Source organism: Rhamphochromis longiceps, linkage group LG3, assembly GCF_057381845.1.
Source record: "Rhamphochromis longiceps isolate RC_006_pf linkage group LG3, R_longiceps_female_GT1.1, whole genome shotgun sequence".
Taxonomy (NCBI): domain Eukaryota; kingdom Metazoa; phylum Chordata; class Actinopteri; order Cichliformes; family Cichlidae; genus Rhamphochromis; species Rhamphochromis longiceps.
The window spans coordinates 9,515,589-9,521,149 of NC_140559.1; the positions used below are offsets into that span (position 1 = coordinate 9,515,589).

The window sequence follows — 5,561 nt, forward strand, 5'->3', positions numbered from 1 at the left end:
CCGTTTCTGCTCCATGACAGCTGTACTTTTCCTTTTTCTCCCTCCTCGCTCACAGACACATAACGGGTATGGCAGTCCATTCTCCCTGCAGCACGGACTACACTGCCCATGAGGCTACATTGTTTAGGGCGATGCCTGTAACACTCTGCTATTGCCTTCATATTAAATCATTTTTGTATAATAATTTTTAGAGGCTCTTATTGCGTGTTTTGTTTGGGTTTCCACCGGCGTGGAATTACCAAAAAATAGAGAGACCATAGCCTAACATATGAAACAGGTAAATACCGCCATGTAATCCATTTATTTCAACAAACTAACTGTATTCTCAATATCACCTATTGAACAGTAATTGTAACGGATACATTTACTCATATTTTGTATTTTAAATACGTGTATTATGTTACTGCCCAACACTGCCTGTTGAGATCCTGAGATCCGCTCCTAGAACACCGACCTCCAACTCCTGAAGAGACACGGGTGTCCCTAAATTTAGCAAATATTAGCTTCAGGCTAGCTTGCTACGACGAATAGGCTAATACCAGCATTTTACCACAACTTCACCAGATGTAGCTAAAAAAAACTAAACTAATGTCCAGCCCAGTGGGACAGCAAGAAAAGATGACAAAAAATGATTACTTACTTGCGGTTTGGAGGTTCAAGCTGAAATTGAAGCAGCCATTGAAAGACGGGAAGAGACAAAGATGGCAGCTTGGTCAGCACTAGTGAGAAGGGTCTGGCTGCAGCCACTGTGGAGCTCCACACTAACCGGAAACACGTGACCTCCACAGTAGCCGGAAGCACGTGACCTCCACAGTAGCCGAAAGCACGTGACCTCCACAGTAGCCGTAAACACGCATGGATACCGTGGAAGTCTTGCAAGTTGATCGCAAAGGTTGGTTAAGTCTTTCTTAAATAAATTTGCCGTTAGTGATTTCATAATTCTAGGAATCGTCTAGTTTTATTACAATGATCATGTTGCCACTTTTTTTGCGTTACAACAACATTCCTCCTTATTTTAATGTTTTTTCATCGTGCTCCATGGCAGAGAAACACACAAATATGCTTTTTCCTGGGCCTGGTTTAAGTAAGAGAGCTGGATTAACGGCTTCTGTGGGCGAGAAGAAGCAAAAACCACATTTTGCATTAGAGTATGATTTATTGTTGGCGTCAGAGATGCGAAATAACGAATACTTCAATACTGTACTTAAGTAGAATTTTCTGGTATCTTTACTTTACTGCTGTACTTTTTTGTGCCTACTGTATACTTCTTTATACTTCTACTTCTCACATTTTAGCACGCGTATCTGTACTTTGTAATCCGTACATTTGTAAATCAGCCCCCCACACGCGTGCTTTGGACGCAAGATTACTTCAAAATTTTGTACATAAATTTTATTTTAGACCCTGTACTTCTTACTTCGACTTGACTAAAAAGTCGAGTCGGTGCTTTCTAAACAGAGGTATCTAAACTGTAGTAAGGAACGTGTGTACTTGTGACACCTTTGGTTAGCGTCAACACTGTAAATTTCGTCACAAACAGATTTAGATATTTATCAATACTTCTATTCGTCATTCTTTTCTGTACAGCCTTTTTATTGCCCAGATTTTAGTTAGCCTCTGTTCAATTGACTGTTATATGTCAATAGAAACATGTCTCACAAATTAAAGTGTCTTGTAAAATATTTGTGGGGTTTTTTTCAAGGATTTTCTTCCCAAATCTATTACATGTCAACTGTAAATTGTTATTTCTGCTAAAACCTTAACTTAAATGTGTATATGGTGTTTATCTGTTTCTCTCTCTGTTTTAGATGCACACATCAATCTGGAATTCGGGCTTAAAGCCAGAATTGCAGGAATGCAACACGTGTTGCAGAGGACTCTTTCACTGCCCTCTGTGCCCCACTTTCAGCCCTACTGTCAGGGCAAAGATTGAGGAGCATCTAAGTGTGCATATAAAAAAATGCTTTGCCTTTCAAAGGTATGTTTGTATTAAATATACTTTATAGTTATAAATATGCACTTTTTTAAGCACTTCTGCAGTATCTTTGTTGACTTAAAAGTTGCTGTTGATATTGTACAGTTCAGTTCATTCATCTGCAACAAAAATAGTGTTTTTATAAAATATATTTTTATTTACTTTTCACCACTTTCCTTGACATAAGTTTTGTGATCCATACCATTTTGCTTTCATTATTGAGGTTGGCTTGGATGTTTTTGTTAACATGTACAATCTGATTGTTAGACAAATTGATTGCATTCTATACAACTACATTTAAATTACATCTGTTTGTTTGTTTGTTTTTTTCTCTTACAGATAAAATGATATGCCGGTGCAGGCTGCCTTGTAGGACAACAGGACACTTTCACTGCCCTGTCTGTAATCTTACAATCATACGGCGTGGGGATATGGCAAGGCATTTATTGTCTTGTCAGCATTCTTCAATACCAAGTCAGCCACCATTATCAGGACTGCTCCCCGCTGAACTCTCCGAGGAGACCCGTATTCCTCCGGCAGTACTCTTCGAGGAGCCCCGTCTCCCCCCCAAGGTTTTGTCTTTGGGATCTGAACCATTTTCTGAGTCTTTGTTAGAACATTCATATGCTCTACCCTCTGTGTTCAATAAAACTGCAGCTGATGGAAAGTCCATGAAAATGACATGCCTCACTGTGGCCTTACTCTTCGTAGCTCTGGCAAGCTATTTGCACACTGGAGAGAGGAAGCCAAAGCTGTGCTTGAAGGACAACACGTGCCCATTTTCAGACTGAAAAAGCGCAAGTTCCAGGAAGTCAGTCAGGTCAGTATTCACTTTAAACAGTAGTGTAATTACATGGTTAGTGACATTTGAATAACTGTTAAAAAACTGTTCTGCAACAGAGAAATAACTATGTTTTCATCCCCATTTGCCTGACACAGGAGCCAGCAGTTGTTGAAGATCTGCGTCCTGCTGTGCACTGGGTTGTCCAAAATAAGGCACTTTTCCGTGGACATGTAACAATGCCCAAATATCTGTCCTTAAATCAAGGGGACCAGCAGAGGGTCTTAATAGACATGTCAGAGGAAGAAGACACTGGAGCAAGGGACTTGTTCCTCTTTGTTTTTCAGTTTGCAGAGGACATGGAGCTCTTTTTGAAAGCATGTGCTGATGAGCAGGGGCTAAGGGTCAGTGCTATGTTTGACATGTAATGGACAAATGAAGGCACTGGCTGTGTTTGTTTGTTTAATATGTTGTTGTTGTTTTTTGTTTTGTTTTTTGCGTAGTACAAAATTCCAATTAAACTTATTTCAAAATGTTGTTCACTTTATTCTGTGTCCATACTTATAATAAAGGATTACAGTGTAACAGCATTAAATGTAAATGTAACAGCATTTTTTTTAAACTTGTAATTTCAAAATAAAAAGCTTATTGTTGATATTAATAGTAAAGAATTGTAATCAATAATATTTTTATACATTTTAAACATTAACACTCTGGGCTCTATCCTGGCCATCTGTGGACACGTCACTTATTCTTTTTTTTGACTACTGCACTGCAGTGGACCAAAAGAATGACACGGGTTTGATCTTAAGGATCTAATAGTTGTGTGTGTTGTGCATGACATTGCCACACAAATATGTATTTGCAAGATAGAGTAGAATAAATTATGACGCATGAAATATTACATAGGCTGCAGTGAATTTCTGTTGATACAGCCTATTGAGCTTTGAGTTTCCCAGTCAAACTTAGCTTTGAAGCACCTGCTAAAAACACTTTTACTCTTGTACATTTCATAACAAGACACCATAGCGGAAATATTAACAAAATATATATTATTAAAAAATTCAAAGCTGCACATACAGCAACAAACACCGTTAGTAAATGTGTCCTGGAGTTTATGCAGGTGCAGAAAGTGCTGCTGCTGTAAGTCAGCCTAACAGCTTCCAGATCAATTATTTTTCTGGAAAGATGGTAGGAAGGGCATCACTGCTCATTTCTACAGTCTCCCAGATCTTGGAATACAATCCCTTTGTACCATGAAACCACTTCGCAGTACTAGGATTCCACTAAAACCTATAAAGAGAGTGATCCTGGAAGAAATGGGGCACACACTAGTGACCTCAACAATTGCAAGACAGCCTTTTCCCCGATGCTCAGATGGGGAAAAAAAGGACGTTTCATGAAAACATTAGGACTTTATCACCGTTTTATCTGAAAAGTTAATGGTAATATATAACCTAACTGGCTATAAAGAGTAAAAAATTTAGATACACTTTTGATTTTGATGAAAAGAACTGGTGCTATTTTAAAGCGTCACGTCGGTAAAAGTAGAAAAATGTTTTAAGAAATCTACATTTTATAGCATTTTGTGAACATACACAAAAAGTGGCCATTTTTGGCAACAAACAAGCTGAGAGAGAGTTTTATATTTTTGGCTCTCCTTGAACAAAAATAATAGTGCATAATAATCAATGTTGATGTTAATCAATTAGATGTCCCAGACACTACTATTAATAATACAGCAGCCCCTCGTTTATCGCTGGTGTTACGTTCTAAAAATAACCCGCGGTAGGTGAAATCCATGAAGTAGCCAACTTTATTTTTTACAATTATTATAGATGTTAAGACTGTGAAACCCCTCACTACATGCTTTATACACTTTTCTCAGACAGGCATGAACATTTTCACACTTTTCTCTTTTGTTTAAACACTCTTAGAGTTCAAACCTTCGTAGAAACATGAGTCCAGTATTATGGAATGAAACCTAAAGGTGCATTTGAGGGTGCAAAACGTTTCGTCGGCATTGTTGTGTTTGTTTGGGAGAAAACTTACAAACATACAGTACAGCACTTCAGAGTTACACTGCTAGCGATCGAAGATTTATGTAAATTCGACAAGCTAAACGCATTCTGTACTGTACAGCAGGAGTCCCCAAGCTTTTTGCACCACAGACCACTTTAATGTCAGACAATATTTTCAGGGAACGACCTTTAAGGTGTCGCAGATAAATACAACAAAAGAATAAAAAAAGAAACTGTGGTATTTTGTAAATATAATAATAAACGTGACTTGAGCTGTGCGCCAACAACAATGACAGTGACATCCTCCTCTCTGCTTTTTAACGCTCTCTGGTCGCTATGGTAACGCGTAAATAGTTCTTTCAAAATAAGACACAGAAACTACAACCATACATTTCACACCGGAGGATCAACTCTCCCGGAACGGTACCAAAGGACTCACGGACCGGGACCGGTCCGTGGGCCTATTAGGGACCGCTCCTGTACAGGAGACACTGGATTAGATTGATTGACAATGGTCTACAGCAATCAGAACGCACAACGTGATGTACTGTAAAAATAATAATAAATCAGCAAAACAGCAAGTGTCACTTTTGGCCACGAACAAGTTAGGGGATGGTGAATTTTTTTTGAACAAACCCAGAGTGTTAAAAAAACACCCCACTTAAAACCATTTTATAGTAACAAAAACGCAATTTAGTTGTCGCTGTCAAAGTCGATTTAACCGAAGTTACGTGTTTACGGCGAGTGTGGAGGTCACGTGTTTCCGGTTACTGTGGAGGTCACG

At 38.6% G+C, this 5,561-nt stretch overlaps 1 long non-coding RNA gene across 2 annotated transcripts; it reads left to right on the forward strand.

Annotated features, from left to right (window-relative positions):
* Positions 1 to 455: 455 nt before the first annotated feature.
* On the forward strand, positions 456 to 3,321 carry LOC146672836 (uncharacterized). Of its 2 annotated transcripts, XR_014908517.1 has the most exons (4): positions 456 to 892; positions 1,809 to 1,978; positions 2,315 to 2,795; positions 2,915 to 3,321. It is a non-coding gene; the product is annotated as an uncharacterized LOC146672836 (long non-coding RNA). The 2 variants fall into 2 exon arrangements; XR_014908516.1 differs by lacking the exon at positions 456 to 892 and having other exon boundaries at positions 1,559 to 1,978.
* The last annotated feature ends 2,240 nt before the right edge of the window (positions 3,322 to 5,561 follow it).